Genomic DNA, 22,313 nt, shown 5'->3' on the forward strand with positions numbered 1-22,313 from the left:
CCTCCCCTCCCCCCCCCCCCCCCTCTTCTCCTCTTCGCTCAGTGTACTTTATCCTCAAGAACAAAAATTAAATAACCTTCTCTTACCCAAACAAATTCCAGCTAATCCCCACAGACAATCAAGGTAATTTTTTTTATCAGGAATCTTTTCATTATCTGAATGATCTTTCAGTCATTCAAAACAGGAAGTTAATGTACGCAATAATATATCATAAGTTAGTATAGATAAACTCCTGAATAAAAAGCTTCAATCAATACTTTACAGAATGAAGAAACACTTTATAGATATGGGAGTGTGAAAGAAACATCAGGATAAACCTAAACTGAAGCAGCTTTGTACAATAAGAAATGATACATCAGCAAAACGGGAATAATGCATTTTACAGAAATAAGGTTAACAAAGGCAAGACAATGAAAGATTCTGAGAGTTAGGGAAGGAAAGGTGACTTAAGGTCTACAGACAATTTCCAGTGAAGACAAACATGGGAAGGTTTTGCCAAAGGAATAAATGCAGGTGACAAAGTTAAAAGTGGAGAGGAGATTGAGTTAATGGGGACATATGACCTGTGGAGTGAGCGTAGAAGCATGCACTACACTGTGCAAATTAACACTGCTCAGGAAAATAGGAAGTTAAAAGAAATGTAATTTGAGGTGGTCATTAGCCTATAGTCAAGATGTCCACAGTGGTGCAACTGGAAAAGAAAAGGCTGAAACTGAAGATGATATCTGAGGTAGCCTGAAGGAGAGAGTTAATCAACCAAGGTGGTTTTCAAATTAAAGCTGGTTAATGAGTTGAAACACTAAGACTGTGGGCATTAAATGCATTCAGAGACTCATGAACTAGAAATAATCTGGAATTTTCAGATAAACAGCCAATAAATTTGGGAATACTAATGCAATTTTTAAGTAGTTTACTTTGGCAATCTTGTTTGAGATTTTAAAAGCTGTTTATGTTCATTGATTTCATTATTTAAGGAAAGGGAGGTAAACTTATCTATTTTTCCAGTGTCACTTGAAATTCTAATAGCATTTGTGGCAAGAACCATGGAATTTGTGAGATATAAGAATCAAATTTCAAGTATCAGGGCTGTGGCTATGTGCACATCTGCGGCACTTAGGACATTAATTCCCCAGGTGGTCCACAAATTCATTAGCTAGTCATCTGCATAAACAAGATAGTGGACTGCTCTTTGATGGACTGCTCTGAGAGAAGGCTGAAGTGCTAGCTGCCTTTGTAACAAAGCATTGCATTAACTGGTGCAGGAGCTCTCCCGGTGGGAATTTTGGACTGCCTTGAAGACTCCGTCAGGCAGCACCTCCAGTGCCTAGACTAAATTATACGTATCGGTATTTTGATTAAAATCCTGGGGAAGAAGTTGGACCTTCTGGGGACTCCCGGGGAGGTTACTAGTGCAGAACTGACCAAATCCTACATAGATAAGACACTTCTAAATAGTCAGAAACTGTTCTTCCAGATGCAGACATGGTCAAGTAGGACAGTCTTTTGTATGCAGTTGACATACTAAACTGTTTTGTATGTGGTTTAAGACAATAGCAATGGGACAGATTGTGTCTGAACTGGAGTGGTCAGGTAGGAACACAAACTGTCTGGTTATGACAACTTGAGAACTGAGCACAGCAGCATGTGGAATCTCACCCAATCATAGAATCATAGAATAGTCTAGGTTGGAAAGGACCTTGAAGATCATCAAGTCCAACCATCAACCTAACACTGCCAAAACCACCACTAAACCATGTCCCTAAGGAACACATCTACCCGTCTTTTAAATACCTCCAGGGATAGCGACTCCGCCACTTCCCTGGGCAGCCTCTTCTAATGCTTAACAACCCTTTCTGTGAAGAACTTTTTCCTAAACCTACCCTGGCGAAACTTGAGGCCATTTCCTCTTGTCCAGCTGAAGACATCATTGTAATGACCCTTGTAAGAGAGATTCGTTTCACCTTCTAGGCAGTGATTGAGCACCTTGCTCAGAGTTTTGGATTTCTTACGTAAGCATTACCCTATTGCAAGAGCTCAGAAATTCAGGACTTTTTAACAAATGTTCTGTGATTGTCTGTGCAGCAACTTCTAATTAAAAATAGGTAAAAAAGAACAGATCTATGTACCCATATTTTCTTCTGAGTATAACAAACAGTATGGCTGAAAAAGTCACATGGCTCTAATGCTCAAGTTCAAAGCAAACTAGAATTACCACCTTTCAGATCCTGTTCCATAGCTGATTTGCTTTTCTCTCCTAAAAGGGATAGCTTGATATTCAAGCTCTTGTAACTTACCATAATTATTATTTGAAGTAATACTCAGTTGAAACCTTTACATATAAGTATTATTATTATTTCTTCTATTATTGTTAATGTGTCAAACCCAAATACTGTAATGACGAAAACAGTGTGTTGTGAGGTATTTGTGAATGAATTTGCTATTAGCACTATTGGGTATTGTAGACTCTAAGACTAAATTCATTGACATTAAGATTTTTCATCTGTAATGCATGAATCAGGTGCAATATTCACAATGTATACCACAATATTTTGTAGCTTGTGTTTTTAAAATACAATTCCTTAAATTATTCCAATGCGCTTACCTTGATGAAGATGCCTCTTTTCTTTGAAAAGAACTAGGACTCTGAAGAGAAGATGATGTTAATATTTCTGACAAAATTCCTTTTCAACTTCTGGAGCTGTAAAAGATCCTCAGGCAAATATTCTTACTGTTACAGTATCATGGTAAATTGTTTAACAAGAAAAGATAAGATCTACATAAGACACCTGGATGTAATAAACTATCCTCAGGGTAGAAAAGGGTGAGAACAATACTTTATGTTGCTCTGCTGTCACAAAACAGTAGGAAGATCAACACATTCAGTTGTTTGAAGAATTTGCCTGTCAGTTGCATACGCATGTCCCATGTCAAGAGGAACTGTCTGGAATAGAAGTTCCTACACACTATTTGAGCTATGCTCTGAGTTATGACTTTCTCCTTAGTTCGACCCTGAATTTTCATAGGCATTGAAATGAAAATCATTACTTCAAATCCTAGATATCATTACTTTAAGCTGTAGACCTACAAAACTTTCCAATGGTAGAACAGTCTGCTTTACCAGTAGCATATGAATAGTACATTTTGTCACACCATAGTGTATTACTTTCTTAGGTTGTTTTTTTTTTTTCCCCCCATAGGTAAATAAAATGCAGATAAATTGAATTTTAACATATGTTTGTACCATATGTAATAATTAAGCTGTTCAGTCTTACAGATATCCCATTAAAGACTTGTGTTATTAAAAAATATAAAATGTGTTGATGTCTTTATTAGGTAAAACCATTTTGACAAACTGAAATGTAAACATTGTCTGTTCTTAAGTGCTACTGCAATGTTCATAGAATCATAGAATGGTTTAGGTTGGAAAGGACCTTGAAGATCATTGAGTTCCAACCCCCCTGCTATAGACAGGAACATCTCCCACTAGACCAGGTTGCCCAAGACCAAGTCCAGCCTGGCCTTGAACACCTCCAGGGATGGGGCCTCAACAACCTCTCTGGACAACCTGTTCCAGTGCCTTACAACCCTCAAAGTAAAAAATTAATGCTCAAATAATTAATGCTCAAATGAATAAGCCAAGTAGAAAACATAATATATTTCATTTTACAGGAGTAGGGAGATAAATATTAAGTGGATTTCATGGATTTGACTATAAAAGGGAATTCCAAAGTTTCTACGAATATTTAACAATGTATTTGAAAGGAAGAAATTGATGGCTAGTACTGTCTTTTAATCAATTCAAGGGTAAAGATAATTTTTATTACGTGCCTCAATTTTATAATACTGGTAGTAACAATCTTATAGCTCATTTCTTAAATAATCCAATCTGTGTAGGAAAAGCAATAAAGTTTTCTGTTTTGTAAATGTAGGTGAATTGCAAAAATTCTTATAAACTGATGTTTGGTTCATCCCTGCTTCTCATCTTGAGGATACTGAGAAAGAAGACTTTCTAAGCACAGTTATTTCTGTCACCGTCCAAGAAACTACCAGCAGCATGTGACATCAAGACCAAGCAAAATAATCTCTTTTTTCACACCTGCCAGTACCCTTCTCCTAAATTTTGCCTTTTAATCATTCCTCCTCTCCCTCATTTTATGATGAAAGGATTCTCAGGTGAAAATCATGATTCGGCAATGTAACTTAAAAGAAAACATGTAAAAAAAAAGTTGATTAGTGGAGATATGGCTGTAATTGATTTTCATCAGATTTATTCAAGGTCTCGAAATTCAGACAATTTCAGGCAGAAGTGAAAAATATTTTAATTTTCCAAATTAAATTAAAACCGGGAAGCATTTTGTTTTGGACATAACGAAATCTGTTTGTCTCAAAGCAAGATATTTTTTAAAATGTTCTCCTTACCTTGTTTTTAGTTCTAGTAAAAATTCAACTTACGAAGACTTGTAAATGAAGCAATGGTTCAAAAAGAAAAGAAAAAAGTTGAGAAAATATTCAAATAAGCATTTAAACTTTATTCTTCTCTATTTTTTCTTTATTAAATCAAATTATAATTAGAAATGGCATGATTTCACTAGCTTTTAATAATCTCATATATATCTTTAGTGATAGAGTTCAAAATTCTACATGGAAAATTCTGCAGTTTTCACTACTTAATAGATAAAAATGTTTCTCTTCCTAATACGCTATTAGAAAGTGATTTCTTAGGATCAAGCAAGAGATTTAAAAAACACATTTAATATCTAAACAATGTGAAATGCATCTAGGCAGTAAAATCTTTTTACTGCTAGATCAGCATGGCTTGTCCTTACTCAAGCATATAGATATACTGATTGTTTACTACACATACCAAACATTAGTCGATTGAGTAATAATAACATCTCAATCATTGAATTAAATAAACATTAATGAAAGTGAGTGTCACTAAGGCACATATACATAATTTTACCCACATGCCTAGCTATATGGCCATTTTTTTCAAAAATAGTTATTACTAGTTTTAGCACTATTATTAATTTAGTGACATATCCATCAGCACAGATAGAATCTATTTCAGTCTATTTCTATTTTTGTATTACCTTCATAACTGTAATAATGAGCAGCTTTCAGTGATGCATAAAGTATCATTAGTAATATTTTTCCTGTGAGTTTTGCTCTCTCCCTCTCATCCTAGATAATGATTATTGTGATATAAGATTTTTTGTTGAATAAAATGTAATAAACTAATTATACACCAAATGACCATTTTGATGTTTAACTCCTGTAGATATTTGGAGTTCTGACATGTAGCAAGCATCGGGGTGTCAGATATTTTTATTTTTATGAGTATTTCTCTTATCACTGCAAAATACAATGATCACATTTTCTAATAGAGCAGCAACAGAAGCTTTTGTTAATCTTCTTTTTCAGCTGGGCTGTTTGTTGTCTTAGTAAGAACAGCTAACAAAGTATTGTAAATAACTCAGGAAAGAGTTCTATATGAGCCCAAATTAAAGACACTTAAAACCCGGCAAGAAAATATATCACATATACAACAGCTGCAAGGCTTTTGATCCATTCATGTATTAATTATTCCTTTTGTGTTCACTTCTCAATTCATACACATTTAAAAAAAAGCATGAGAAGAATAGTCAAAAGTTTGAAATGAAGTTGACTTTGTGTTATCAAAAATTTACATCCAAGACAGAAAAATGCACAGAAGTCTGAATGTCTCAGTATTGTACAATTGCCTTAAAACAGCAATAATAGCATTTAAATGTGGATGTCATTAATGAGCACCACAAAAGGCAAATAAAATTCTGAGTATCCAATATTGACTTGTTTTGAACAAGGTAAACTTAATATCAAGAAGTTAGAAGTATATTGCACGTTTAAAAAAAAACTAACATATTTCTTATCTCCTAGAGAAATGGCAGAACAGACTTCTCTGCAGAATTACAGAATATGTAATTGTTTTAATTCATTTTGCAAATGAGATTACATTCCAGCTTCACCGTCATAAGATTTATAAAAGGATTTAATTGCCCATCTCCTTTTGAAATCTCAGCCTTGCCATGAGCCTGTAAATCACAGCCATCATCTTAACTTCATCTTTAGGCATAATCATACGCGAGGGTGGAAGTGAATGAATGGAAGTATCCTCTGTATAAGCTGAGGAGGTACCCTGCTTCAAAGGCACCCCTCTGAATACCAGTACCAGCTCTCCAGCCATTCTGGTGTAAAAGCCAGGTAGTCCAACTCACTGATACGTGTTTTGTCACAAATGCAACTGCAGCAAACAAACATTTTATACTTGGATTGTGCTGGCATGTAACCTTTTCTATAAATACCTGGGTTTTAAAAATATGCTACTTGTTTTTAACTAATGTTTCAGCAAGGCATTGTTAATGCTCGGATTGGATGGTGCAGTAAAGTAAGTGCAAGATCTTGGAAAGATGTTTCCAATTCACAGCTCAGAAATTCCAGAATTCAAATGTTATTTTCAGCTATTTTTCATAGACTTTTTCTTGTTTTTCTAGTCTTTGTACTCCTGAGGAAAAATAATATTTCATGGGTTTTGTTGGTACATTGTTTAGTTCATACTAATCTCGCCAGATTAACCCTGTATTAACGCTGTACCTCTATATTATACACTTGCATATATATATATTCCCCTGTGTGTACCCCTGTGATACTCTGTCTCATTGTATTGACCCTATTTAGGTTAGTAAAATTAAATAGAAGTACCTGCATGTGAGCAAAAGCAGCATGTTTAGTTCAACTAGAGTTCTACTAAGGAAGAAGATGGCAGCTGAAAACACTAATAAGACCTGTGCAGGCATCCTCCCTGGACTGAGCTGACATCTGAAACAGTGAAACCTAAAGCTCAGAAAGCATTCAGTGGCAAGTCAGATGATTTCCTGATATAAAGAGGAAGTAGAAACAGGATCAAACCCCAAAAATGTTCAAATAAGGATGTGGATATCTTTAAGGTTAACTTATTCAATGTGATTAAAGAAAATTCCTATGCATCTCTTTCATAGAACCCATTGAGTGGTTTAGCTCAAATACCTGGAATAGCTTAAACGACACTAAAAACACACGCTTGTAAAAGACGTCAATTCACTCACCAATTTTTTACAGAGATATAGAAAAGAAAGCTGGGATGCAATAAATAACTGTATTGGATTGCTGACATGAAAAGAAATAGAGACAGGTTTTTGTCAGAATTGACAAGTGGCCTTTAGTTTTGTAAACACAACTTTGTTCTTTCTAATAAATGTGTCTAAAAATATTATTATGCCTGAAAATCGTATCACTCAGCCTAAACCCTTCCGGAATTTGGGAAGAAATCCTCTTCTTTAAAATTATGAGTATAAAACTTCTAACTTTTTGCTTTTATTTACATTCACAAAGAATTGAAGATATAACTATTTGCAGATGCAGAATTATTACAAGACAGAAGATCAATTTGAAGCTTTTAAATTGAGCTGAACTGTACGTATGGGGTCTGTTATATTATCTGAAGAGGAGAAAGCGAGGAAGTAGAAAAAGGTTAGCAATGACTATGATAATAACTACTCTAAGATGAGATTATATTATTACTGTTATTATTTTTGTTCTTAATAACATTAACATAATGTTTGCCAACTCTTCACTCAATTTTTATGAGCATGATTGTTATTGTTGTTCCCAGTGTGGGTAGTTATAGCTCCTGAAGAGCAAATCTTTCATCAAATATTTATTTGTACCCCACAGCACATTCAAAGTCTGATTCCTTTAGTTCTTTCAAGATCCCACTGAATGAATTGTTTATAATGACTTCTCATGGCAAAGTCCAATATTGACTACATATTTTGTTCAGGACAAATGGATGTGAAGACGCATGCACTTGGCTTTAAATCATTTCTGAAATTTTATTTTCAGAAATAAGGAAAACACATTTAAAATCAATACTGCACCTGTATATTTAGATGATTTCTTCATTTATTTGTGGCAAAGGCCGAAATGTTTAAGAAGTTTTTAAATTCTCCAGATTTATGGATAACTACCTCTGAGCATTTTGCCTGTGGAAGAAAAATAACCAAGCAACATTAATACAGTAACCCTTTAAAGTCACATTTTTTTACATTATCATAAATATTTAAAGATAAAACAGAAGGGTCTAGGAGATTTCATTTTATTTTTTTCCATAGGGATACATTTAACATTTTTGAATGGAAGATCAGTATTACAGCTTCAGAAGTTAATTGGTGTTTATATGAGTAACAGTGTTATCACAAGAATGCAGTAGAAGAGTTGTTTGACATAGAATTTTTCTTGACTGGTCAGTAAATTAAAGTAGATAGGTCTTACTCCTGATACTTCTTTTAGCTGTAGTCTTAGAGTATCTAGAAGAAGAGAAATGTCTCACTGAGCACTAAACATGTCTTGTAATAGTGCTCATGTTAGGAGTGGGATTAATGTGACTGCCTAGTGAAGTAGATTGCTTTTATAGTCAACAGACTGATACATTTTACACTGTAAATATCTGAAATGAGATTAATCTCCTTTCACTGCCTTTGTAGGACAGCTCAGCATACATCACAAAGGTAGCATGGAGCACTCTGGAGTTCATTCCACTAAGATTTTAGCACATCTGGAATACATGTAATTGTGTTCTTTTCAGAGCTGATAGGATTACTGAATTTAAGAAGGACATATCCTTCTTATGGCAGGATAATGAGCAATTTATGATACCTTTGCACTTTTTACATATGCACATTGAGCTACACATATTTAAATTAATTTCCATCCCATAAAATTACTGAGCTTTTGCAGGCAATGTGTGCTTTCATTTCAAGGGCTGTATCTACCTTTTGTTAAGTGTCAGACTGAATCTATATGGACTGAAATACACCTAAACAGATGCTTCATGACTTCATGATCTATTTTAATCTGTATTACTAGAGATATCCATGTAATTAAAATTACATTTTTATTAGCTGAAAACTTGAAAATTTTCATTCTCCTGCAAGATATGCATGACATGAGCGTGTTCTCACAACCTCATATGTTCTTATAGCTTATGTCTAAAATGAACTGATATTATCTTCTCACTATAACTTAATGCATATTGTACCACAGAACTGGTAGCTCCTGAAATTGAGGTATTTTCAGTTCACAACAACAGATAATTTAACTAGAGCTTCTTCTGGAAACTATAACACAACTTGCCTTAAAGCCTACAAGTGATGGAGCACTTATCATTTGAAGTTCTGAGATTCTTTTTCAGAAGGTAATTACAGTGTCTGTTAAAAATTTTCCTTTAATTTTCACCTATTGATACATTATACCAGCCATTAGGTAAGTCAGTGGATTAAAAGAACTTAAACTCAATGGTCATTTAAACCTTGACTCAAAGCTTCCTATGTGTTTGACCTGCATTGTCTTTCATGCACCTAGCTCTGGGTGTGTGGGACTGAAAGTGTCTGGGCGCATTGATTGCTAGCAGAATTTTAACATAGTTTTTGCCTCCTTATGCCTGGGGAAACCAAACCATAAAGTAAGTATTTCCTCAGTAGTGCACAGTAAAATTCATAAAAGAAACCTTGTCTTCCATAAACTTAAAAGTTAGTTTGGAAACCTGCTGTGAGAATACCCTAAGCTAGTCAAAGCACTGAGGAGGACCTTCCTTAGAACAAGCTCTCTCTAAAGGTGAAAACAGCTAAGACAGCAAATATAAGACCATGTTCTAGAAATTGCTTTTTTTTTCTTTTTTTTTTTTTTTAAATAAAATCCAAACATATATTTTCTTTAAAACATGTATATTGCACTAAATTTAAAAGCCAGGACATTCATTAAGAATGTGTAAAAGAGGCAGCTACGCCCATGTACATGCCTTCAATTTGGCATGAGGCAGTGTTTAGAGTAAATAGGAACAAGAATCATACTTTTACCTTAATTCAATGACAATTAAGAGAGTTCCTCCAGGTACCATGGCAGATGCTTGCAAAGCTGTAACTTGATGGTATGTTGACGGTCATTATGGTGGCTGTTAGCTCTCACTCTTAAAATTCCAAGCTGCAGAGGTGCTGAAGAAATGTTTGACTAACAAAGAGTTTGATTATAAAAATGTGCCTTTCTTTCAGTAGACCTGGAGATATTACTGCAAAGATACATTTCAGTGGACCTAAAGGTATACTCAGGAATGATGCTGTCAATGTTATAGCCCTCATGGTATTGAAAGCCCAAAGTAAAGTCCTGAATAATTTCTGATTACTTAGAAAAATGCCTTTGGAGAAAACAAACTTCATGCATGACCAGGCAGTGGTTTTGTACAGATCATGGGCTTTTAGCATAATTATGCTGGGTCAGAATCTCTCTGACCAACTTCTGGATGCAGAGGTTGTACAACAAAAACAGACACAAAAATCAAGTCAGACATTCTCTCTCTGTGAAACCCAGACAGGCAACAGACAAAACTGAAGTCTAGGCAAAACTGTAACTTGAACTTTCCCTCCTTAGTGTGCCCAATTTACCTTCATTATGGGGTAAGGAGTATGGGTATGGAGATTATGGGGGGTTCAGTGATTTATGTACATAAAAGAATGAAACTATGAGTACTGCTTCATTTGTCCCATCACTTTTTACTTAATTAATTGGACACACATTTGTGTAAGCTTTATAAAGACATGTAAAGACCACTCAAATTTGTCTCACTACAGGAGGCAGCACACCTCTACAAAATTTGCTACATCTCAGCCTCTTTTTTGCACAAATGTGACCTGCGTAAATGTTAACAAAGTCTGGAAAAGTTTTTGCACTTTCCACCATATGGATGTGAAAAATGAACAGCAATGTTTTCTGTTTCACTCAGGGCAACAGTCCAGGCATTGCTGGTGAAGCAAGTGCAGAAAAATAACACAACCAGCCAACCAAAACAAACAAACAAATAAACAAAAAATCCCACCAGATTTGGTCCTTTCACTGTACAGTAACAAGGAAAAGTAATCACTTCATTTCATTTTGTATATTAGGTTCTACCATAGGGCAAAAGGAGTAGTATAGCAAATTGTGAAACAGTTGGGTTTTTCAGCTTTGTTCTGTTCAAAGGCGTCCTTATTCCCATCTGAGGATAAAGATATCCTCAAACTTCATTTTCTTACTTGAAACTTCAATGATACAGCTTCTGAGACCAAAGACTCAACATATTATTTGTAACCAAATGGAAGATGCTTTTTTCCTGACCGTGTCATAAAATGTACTTTTTTTATTTATTTACCCATATATTTAATTTCTGTCTTTACTTCATGTTCATTATCATGGCCCAAAGTTTCATGCAGTTACTCACTATCTCCAACTGCTCTTCCTGTGCTATTATTCCTTGTGTTTGCTCAAGTTTGAGCTGTAAACAAGCGTCCAAGCAAGATGCTCCTTTTCTTCCAGGCTGCTAGTCCCCTCATCTTCTACCACTTTACCCATTTTTCTTATGAGAAATTCTGCTTAGCCAGTGGCTATCCTGTCATCCTCTACCTTTAAGCAGTACATAACTCTCCTGCTGTTTGCATCCACTGTAAGGCAGCTTCTTTTTTTTTTCTTTCTTTCTTTAATTTTCCCCTCTAAACATGGAATATAATATTGACTGAGGCTTATTATGCGTACCCATATTTATTAGATTTCATTAACCCCTGTATCAAACTCAGAGTGTCTTTCTCTCTTGGGTAATATTTCTTATTTTGGTTTATTACCCCTATGTCTCCTGTACTGACAATGCATTCACACTTCATACACTTCAGACTGGACAACATCCTTTAGTTTGCTTTAGTAAAATGAGGTGTAGAACTCCAATTAGTGATTTATTCCAAATCCTTATCTGGGCTTCTTTTAACCTTCCTTTCCGGACTAAAGAAAAAAACCAAAACCAATAATATATCAAAAGCCCTGTCCAATAAAATGACAACAGGAGGGGAAGAGAATACTTTGGGTTTTTAGAGGCTTCAAGAGATGTCCAGAACTAGTTATTTTGAGAATGACCATGACTACACACATGATAATTCAAGACAAATAGCTTCACAGTATGTACAGATTTGTAAGTCAATCAAGAATTAATGCTTTCACTGCATCTTCGGTCCAATAATATATACATTTTTGTTGTATTCAATTTATTTTGTTGTTTTCAATGTATTCATTTTGTTGTATTCAAAGAAGTGTATTGTCGCAGTGTATTGTACAAATCATTATGATAACTATCCCTCACAAAGAGGTTGGAGGAGCGTTGTTTTCTTTGTTTGGGAGGTTGTGTGTGTATGTTTTGTTTTGTTTCGCTTTCCTTGAAATATCTAATGCTTTTGCAAGTATGTTCCTTGTGGAATACAGAGAGAGAGGATAGAGGGTAAAACGGGGAAAAAAAAAAGCAAAAAAAAGCAGCTAAGTAATAGAAGAGTTGGGCAATTACTGTAACTACTGTAGCATGTTATCCTATTACTGCTAAGTACAAAAGTTTCTGAGCTTTTGCTTCCAAAATGTCATGTCAGACAAGACCTGGATTACAGCTAAAATTTTTTAATCTTCAGAGTAAAGAAGTCCAACATTTTTATAATAGGATGTGAGCAGTGATACTCTATTGTCAATGACACTGATACAGCTTTTCAGTTAACTTTGGCACTAGCTGCATTTTGTATCTGACATTTGGTGTAGTAAGTTATTTAAACTTAATCTTCAGGAAATTATTATTAACAATATATTTCTGTAAGATCATATTTTAAACAGTGCTTATAATCAATTTATATAGTTTAAAATGGGGATACAAACCAATTTGTAACCCATATTCCTGCCATATTTGATGTTTTGCAGGAATTCCTTTACTAAACAAAGCCAAATATGCCCAGTACTAGAGGTGAAAACCCAAACACTGTGGGGCTTACTAGTTGTTCTGTATTTACTCAGAATTATTCATAGTGTGATCTAATAAAAGTTTCAATACTGCACGGCAAGAATTCCACAACCTGGTGAAGTCAATAGAAAGCCAAAACATAGACGGGCAAAGATCAGTAGGTCTTTGTAGCAAAAATATTAGCCCTAACATATTGGCTAAATTTGAAATTGTATGTTTTCATTCTCTCTACTTACATGCCCTGCTTGCTAACAGTTGGACACAGTGGGGCAAATTCTATCATCTGTTCTTGAAAACACCTGTCAAAGGTGTACCAAACCAAAGTAAAATGCTTCTGAGAGAAGGTATAAACAAGAAGAAAACTATACATTGGTGATTAGGACCATCACAACAGAACTTAAGGACAATAATTAATTCTCCTATTCTGCTTTTTTTTTCCTCCCCCCCACTGGGATGAGCAACCTGGTTGCATACAGACATATCTTCTGAACTAGATAAGAAGTAATTACAGAGAAAAAAAGGTAATGGAGAAGATTTATGAGTTTTATTGCTCACTTTAAAGTGTATTAAGTTCATGAGGACCGGTTAGCATGTATCTGAATTTGATTATTTTTTTTTAGATTGAAGTGGCTAATATATCAAAACCAAAACAATTGGCACCAAATAAAAGAGAAACCCTCCCCTACACTACAAAGGTTGAAAACACCCCAAAACAAGCAGAACATGAGTATGAATCACTGAAAACTGGTAGGCTATGCTGCCACCCAAAGGCTCTGTTGAATAAATTGGTTGCTTTTATAATATACTAGTATAAGTTTCCAGGTGGAATAAAGATTTAGTTAGTTATTTTTTGGAGGGTAGTTATCATGACTGATGTGTCAGCATCAGAAATTTTATTATAGATTTTGTGTGCTGTATTTTAGTTGTGAAGTAGCTTGTGGCTCTTTTGAAATAATATTTTTAAAAATGATTAAAAACCACTTTCATATTTCTCTTTGACTTTTGTCAGCTAATGATTTTTTATTAAGGTGCTATCTGCCTTGGATTTAATAATAGGGTTTTCACATTATATAACTTTCTCTTTTCACCAAGCAAAAAGTATAAAATGGGAGCCACTTGAGTAGAACTGGTTGTATCCTTTTGGAGACGTGAATGTGTAGCTTCTTAGTTCTCTCTCATTTGTACAGAATGATTGATCTGGCTCCCACTTGATAACTTACAAACAGTTCATCTCCTTATTTTTTTATGGGTGTTTTCTTGTCCACAACATATGCATGTCTAATTTGCCTAAGTGTGACATATGGCTTTCCAGAGTGCTCATTTTGTCTGGAAGCTTATGTGTTGTAGACAGATTTGGAAATCCTTCTCCACTCTTTCTTCTACTGTGTCATTGAGTGATTGTGTGCTGTATAATTTGACAACCTCCTCTATCAGCTCATCAGTATAACCTGCAACATGCATAATAATTACAGCTTCATTTCAGGAAATACATGAGAAAGGGTCAGAAATGTGTCAATCTGTCTAACTACTTCTTCCATCACATCTGTCCTACTTAGTAGTTGGACAGAGTGGGACTGCCTTATGAAATAATAATGCATTTTTAAAACCAGGGTAATCTTTTATGCTGTCACAGTGCTCATTCAATGTTATTCTATAACCTGTCTCTTTGAGGATTTCCTTATAAAATGTGATATTTTAATAATATTATATGAAAATCACTATGACCATATTAGCATACACACAAAGTCGTCCTCCACCAAGGCTTGAATTATATCAATACAGGATAAAAAGTTTGGTGTAAAAGTTCAGTGTAAAATTTTGCATTATTTAGTGGGCCACAATTAATGTTAACATTCCAATCATAAAAGATTTGCAGGATTTTAAAGCTTGTTACAGACAGCTGCTATATTATAAACGTATCACCAGAGGTACATATGCAGATGTGTGAAAAACAGAATAATTTTATTTGCTTTCTGGAGTATATAATAATTGATTTCATTAAATGTCTTTAGCAGGCCTATTAATTTTTTTGTGAATATAACTTAGGTATAAATTATTCCCTCTAAAGTTTTTGTGTATACACAAATTGTATCCTGGTTATTTAATAGCTGGTCATTAAATAACATTTTCCATTTTTTTCAGAAGACCATTTTTTGACACTAGACTTAGTTGTTCTTTTTAACTATACGATAACTAGACATGCATATACATCATATGCAGTATATAATTTGTGTTAGAATATTTCATGTTATCCCTACAATTGGTGCAAAAGTTATTTGTTGTCTGATAAACATTAGGAAATGCTGAAGAAAATATTACATGTGATGGTTCTTAATATTTCTCCTTAAACTTTCAAATTCAATTGTTTTGTTGGTTTTTTTTTAAAGTAAAAGATCAAAGATGAGTTACAGAAACAGGAACAGCGAGTTGTAATTCATTGTAATTCATGCCCGTTAACTAGTATATGCAAATACTCCTCAGAAATTGTCAGAGCCTATAGCCTGTAGAGAGAGGAACTTCTAAGCATACTTGAAATTAGAGGCCTTTAAAACAAAGGTGCATTCAGGGGAAACTCTCACAATAAAGCTGCAGAAAGAAAAGCTGACACTGCAATAGACTTGTCAGTACTATTTTATAAGAGGTGATCTGTTTTCCATCTGGTGAGAAAGCTAACGTCAAGGACACTGTCTAACTTGGCATTTTTGTCAAAGGTTTCAGAGAAAAAAAATAGTTTTAAAGAAAAGCAAGCTTCTTTTTCAGATTTTGATTTACACCAAGCAACAAAAATGTTTAATGTTACAGTGAGAAAGGTGATGAAAAACTGTCTTCAATAAGTTTGGTTTTGTATGAGTCTCTGTGATAGAAAAACAACATTTGGTGTATTTTTCTTTTTCACTGGGACAAAAAAAAAGTCGGAGACAAGTGACTAAAAGCAAACCATGTGCTAAGGTTTGAATGTGTTTGTTAAAGTGTATTAATATGCTATAACAAAGAAGTATCCAACAGTGACTGGAGTGAGCCTTGTGTAGATATTTACAGATAGATAAAGTATCTGAATGACAAATCTGAATCACATTGGTGACCAAATCCTTATTTCCTTAAATTTTTGTTCATATAAGCAAGCATATTAGAATCAAATTCTGGTGATAATTCTTTTTTTTTTTTGTTTGGTTGGGGTTTTTTGGTTTTTTTTTTTGTTTGTTTGTTTGTTTGGGGTTTTTTTGTTTGTTTGTTTTTTGGTTTTTGTGTTTTGCTAGTGGCAGTATTTCAGACCAGGAATATGGACATGGATGTTTGCTATTCAAAAGTTGCTGAGTTTAAAGCACACAGGTAAGAACTCTGAATTGTAAAATAGATATTAGGGTAGCTTTGAAACTGGCTATGTGGTATTCTTCAGAACTGAAAAAGTACAGGATAGTCTTTGGAAAAAAAAAAAAGCTTTCCTAACCTCCTCCTCTTTAAATATACACAGATATGTATTGTAGTTCTTCTGACTGTAATATCTGAGAAACTTGAAATCTGTCTATGCATATCTGTGTATATACATATGTAGAAATGTATGTGCATGGATGGATATGTATAGTCACACTTTGAAATCTGGGGACAAGAGCTTTAATCTCCAGCAGCCACAAAGTTCCTTTAACCTCATTTGTCTTGGTTGCCTTTTTTTTTTATTATCACATTTTTAGAGAATGATAAGCTTTTGTTGCAGTTGAGAAGAGGGAGACCTGGTAGTTTATGACAAGAATGGTATAGAGTCCCTTTGAATTACTGTAGCGTTGAATATTTTTCTTTTTATTATGAGGTCTTTGGTGGTAGAGTCTGTGCAATAAACCCAGTGGATAGTTCTGATCTTTTTCTGATCTTTAACGTAAACATCTTAGTTTGATTCTCCCACACCCTTTTCTATTGGGGTAAAATTTCCAGTCCTCATTCTTAGACAAATACCTAGGTCAATATTTCATTACACTCAGAAAATCAGACTGAATTTTCTTTTTTTCCTTCAAAATTTTTATTGTTTGATTCATTCTACAATGGACATCGATCTCCTTATAACAGATATGTTTGTCACCAAGCAGAAAAAATATTTCACAATGTGACTTGAAATCAGTAAAATGTGTTGATTTCATCTCATCAGATCTGATATTTTGTTACAGTTGAACAATATTTAATTCCTCCTTGAGCCATAGGATGAAAGCATATGAAATTTTCATTCTCTTAAGAGAGCAAAGATTTTTGAAGTTGGTAATAGTGGTGCTACAAATTGGACTAATGACAATAATTGTGCTTTATTTTGATTCATTAATAAAATTTTAATAAGCCTAACAATAAACTCTTAGCTTATATACATGGTGTGCTCGGTATTGCCTGTAACAGGATTTTTGATGGAACAGATGAACCTGTCTTCTTTCCTAGGAATAGCAAGTCCACACATTGTTTTTCACAAACTTTTTTTGTGAAAACAAACAAGTCAAGGGTAAGATATACTAACTAGCAAGTGCCTCTGTGTTCTCCATTTTAATTCACATTTTTATTGCAGAAAAACATCAAATAGCTAATTACCAACCTTTTAGACTTTAAAACATATTTATGCTGATCAAGCCTAACTCAAACCATCCACAATTCATTGTATCAACTCGCTGCTATGCTTACAGAGGTTCTGGATCAAGTTCTTCTGGCTTCTACACAAATTCCCATTCATTTTGAGGTTAATCGTGAAAATGGATAACTAAATATTCCTCTTTATGATAAAAATGTACAAAATGCTTACGGGCAAAAATTAAGGGAAAATTGTTAGTCAGGAATTAGTCAGCTTTGTTCAAGCCTTGCCATGTATTTCAAATGATCCTGTGCTACTCTGTAGTAGAGTTAATCAGAAAATTAACATGCTGATAAGTCCTCATGCTCCACAACAGGAAAAATTAAACAGTGTCTTGCTTTGTCTAGGTGCTGTTTTTTGAAGGGCTTTCATAGCACTTTTCTGTTCTACTCTTGACGGCGATCTTCTTTGCTTCTGTTTAATGTTAAAATCTATTGCTAACTTGGTTAGTGTTAAAATCACAAAGAAATCAGACCTTGCACTTCCACAGTTACCTCAGATGAAAAGGATCCTTCTTAATATAAACGGATCTGTAGCTCTTTGCCTACTTTCTCAGCAGGCATGTTGAAAATGCCTTCACACATTTCATCAAGGACTCAAAAGTGGCCAAATTCACTCTGGTTGGACTGCCAGAATTTTATGGACTAAGAGACTTTGTAGTTGTTTACACAAAACTGCTTATGAAATATTTGAAAGCACTTACAGAACTTGCATGAAATGCTTTCTTTGTGATGAAGTTAAAGCCAAATGTTGGTCCTCTAATTTGATAAAGATATATGAGTAATTTTTTTTTTCATGATACCTTTAATGGATTAATGCTAGATAAATATGTCAGATATCTCATACTGCTCTCTTTCTTTATATAGTGCTACGATTGAGTAGTGTTATTACTCAACAGCTCAACAATATACTTTTTATTAAGCTTTAAAAAAATATTCCTTAAATACATAAAATTATTTTACAAGTATGTAGTCCTACGACTCATTCAAGCCTCTGTTTCTCCCAATGTTTTTTCTTTCTTCTAATCATATATGTTAAAGCAGACAAGAGTAGCCATCTTCCTGTGTGCAGTAACTTTACATGATTTTAACAAGGGAGAGTCTACACATCAAAGGATTACAGTATAAGACAGTATAAGATTCTACAGAATAATCAAGAGTTTATTTTACAGAAGAGCCCTAAATATGTCATTAGGCACGTAAGAGATTTTCAAAAGCAACTAAGCAGATTAGGTATCTAACTTTCATGGACTTTAGGTTAGTCAGATGTCTTTGGGAGCTGTGAAATTGAAAATGTGACAAGACAGATGATATTTCAATTACCAGAGTGGAGTGACATCTCTAATTATCATATCAAAAAGCTGATCTGTTTGGGTGGTGGAGAGTAAAAGTTGGTTGGGCAGAAGTGAAAGATCTGTGGAAAGATGGAATAATTTGAAGGGTAATTAATTAAATCTGTATGTGTAAGGTATGAATCAAACTCTTAATGCTATTATAAATACACTATGACAAATACCATGGCAATTGCGTAAAGTCAGGATACAGCACTCCAAGAGTATCTGTTTTATCCAGTGTGATTTACCTCATGAAAATTTATAAACAATGACAATAGAGAAAATTAAATCACAATCAGGAGGAAAAGCTTATCACAGGTAACACAAGATGACAATTTCATCTTACTGTGGAGGAACTAGCTCAAAACTAAGGACAAAATGTTACCACAAAAGAGACCTTGGGAAATATCTGTGGGCACTATTTTGTGGTCTACCAATTTGACATGCTCTAGAAATCACATGAGTAGTATCTCAATAAAACAGGTCTATCAGACTGAATTTTTTTTGGTGGTGTTTTCAGTTAAATAAGCATGCTCTTCACTCCCAAATAGTGTCCAGATGAGACCACAGTCAAAGATTTTTCCTTTGCTTAAAGCTTTCTTCAATGCCAACAGAAACAAAAAATTATTTCCTGTCTTTAAGATCTGACTTCCACCAATTTCAATGAGCATTGGGTGCCAAGGTCCATACTTATATGAAATTCATATTAATAATAGATTTCCCTGTGTTTTGTAACTGAAGAGTCTCTTTCTCTATATATATGTATATAAAACTGGTTGAATACTACTTCAAAATTTTCCCTATTACAATAGTATTTTTAAAAACAGGCAAACAAAACCCATATAAAAAGGTACAAAGCCTTCATGGTGAAACACTCAACCCATGAGCTATATGAAACAACTTCACGTCCTGTACGCTAACTCCCTGGTCTGCAAATTATATCTTCTTTCTGCCAGATACACCTGTTATTCTCGCAAATTAAATTAAATAAAAACCTAGAGCACAGAAAAAAAATGAGAAATGGGATAAATGCAGAGTTTTTCTGACCTGCTTCATTTGGCTTGAAACCACAGCCTCTTTTCACTATAGTGAGTCTCTTGAAAAAAGCTTCAAGAGTGTAGCCTTCAAACAAGATGTGGAAACCAGAGGTTTGTCCACATTTCCCCTGTAAATGTGTTCACATCCACATTGCTAGCAGGCCACATCACTGACAAATTTGCCCTAATCCCCTGGCTAATGATGCGCTGTGAATACCTGGGGATATGTGGGAGGTTGGAGGTACTCATGATCCTCTTACTTGAAGCTCGCTCATGGCATAACGTTTGCTTGGAGCACAAGCAGAATCTAGATGTGCTGCATTTCGGTGAATTGTCCTTCCTTCTGACTGAAGAATCATTTAATCCTTTTTTTTTTTTCCTTTTTTTTCTTTTTTTTTTTTTAGATTTCTGTGTATTTTGCAGACCAATCCATAAGGTTTTGCTTACAGTCTGTCATTTAGAAAACAGGATCCCTGTTTGAACATAGTAACAGTTTGGACACAGATCCCTAAAGTGAAGAAAAGATTCATAGAACTACCTTGAAAAAAAGCTGCATAGCTCCAGCTTTTCTGTCACATGACCTCTCCCCACTCCTCCACCCCCCACCCGCCTTCCTGAAACAACAGGAATTTGGTCATTCATCTGAGATTTTGATGAGTTTTATTAAGCTACCAAAATCTGTAAATCCTACACAAATGGCCATGGCACCTGCACAGGTCATCTGTTCAGCTCAAGTGCGTTAAGAGTAATGTATCTCAGGCTGTGGACTTTTGAAGCAGCAGCTATGAATTTAGTCTGTTTGAGCAAAATAATGAAAATACAGTTCTTGCAACACTCTACAGTGAGGCAGGTAATTTCCTTTGTGGAAAAAAGGCAAAGTCGCCCGACATATTGTACAGGGAAGCAGATGATTTCATCTTGGCAAGTCTATAGGTGTTCTTCCTATGATTTATATAATCTTTCTTGCCTGGTTTTCTGTACTGAGATCTCCCCTCCGCATTTTCAGCAGTACAAGAATTCATTTGAGGGAAAGGGATTCCCCAAATTTTCTTTTTCTGTCACTTTCTCAACCAGCCAAACAGTATTAACAAATTCTTAAACATTAGAACATCTCCAGTTTGGGGTATTTAACAGATTTCTTGTGTCACCTCCTTCCTCTCTCCCATACCATAGCCAGGCATAGCATCAAGACTTTTTAATAGTCTCTTTGCTTATTTTATTTGATTATTTTTTTTTTTAAATTGATCCTGACCTAGGCATAAAATTATGTGTTGGTAGATACGTGATCACATTTCTTCATATGTTTTTTCTTTTGTCTTCTAGCTAATTACCTATCTGGAGCAGTTAGATGACCAAACAAATGTGCTTTCACACGTAATGGTACCCCAGCTGAGAGAAATACAGATAATAGCTATTTAAGAGTTTAGAGATCAGACAGTTTTCCAAGTAGAGATTCTACCAGCAAAGACAAGAATGAGAAAAATCTATACGTTTTTCTTTACAGTTAATTAAGCGTGAATAAGTTTTTGCTTTGTTTTGTTTTATTTTCTTGTTTTTGTCTCAGAGAAATCAATACAGTTGCATGATGAACCGTTGCTCACTGGCACATTTTTATCTTTGCTCCTCCCTTCCGCTCTTCTGTATGAAATACGGCCACATTTTTCATTATTCATTTCAGGCCCTTCAGCCTTCAGAATAGCTCTCTGATACAACAATTAATGGTCAATTTAAATATAAATATCAGGCTATCTCCAGTTCTGGCTAGAATCATTGATTTAATTTCCTAATGACAGAAGAATTAAGTTATAGGCCCTAAGTAGGAACTCAGGCAACCATGTGAAACCATGTGCCAAATTGATATTTCAGCAACTCTGATAACTTATTAGGATGACAGCCATGGGATGTCACAGAGCTGAATGGTAAATCTTCAGTCTGCTACTTTCCTACTTCTTTAAAATTATTTTTCTATTGCAAAATTAATTGGCGTTTGCGTTGACAGTCTATGCCGTCTTTAGTAATGTTTAAAGTAAGAAATTCACGATGTTACTAAATGTTGTGAAAAAGTAAAACCAGTAATCTTACACAATAAACAGGCAGATAAAGGGGGCTGGAATCCACTTCACATAGGGTCAATCCAAGTCTGACACATCATTTATGCTCATTCAGGGCAAGATACAGCACTTAAGTACTGCATAGACCTAAAGACAGGGACCATTTCATAAAAGAGGAGTAAATTGGAAATGTAGGTTCAGAATTGCAGATCTAAAAGTACAAAATGCCAATAGGAGCAGAATAAATACATCTGAAGGCTGAAATAAACTTCTGGCTGCCATAAGCATCTTGGAGAGGAAGTGAAGAAAGACAAAGTAATCATGAATGAATCTCCTGTGAAATATTCATGGTCATATATGTTTTCAAGTGATTAAAAAGGGTCAGTGAGATTTTAATAAGAAAACCAATGTCAGTTATGCGTAT

This window comes from Charadrius vociferus, unplaced genomic scaffold (genome assembly GCF_000708025.1).
Source record: "Charadrius vociferus isolate BGI_N301 unplaced genomic scaffold, ASM70802v2 scaffold363, whole genome shotgun sequence".
Taxonomy (NCBI): Eukaryota; Metazoa; Chordata; class Aves; order Charadriiformes; family Charadriidae; genus Charadrius; species Charadrius vociferus.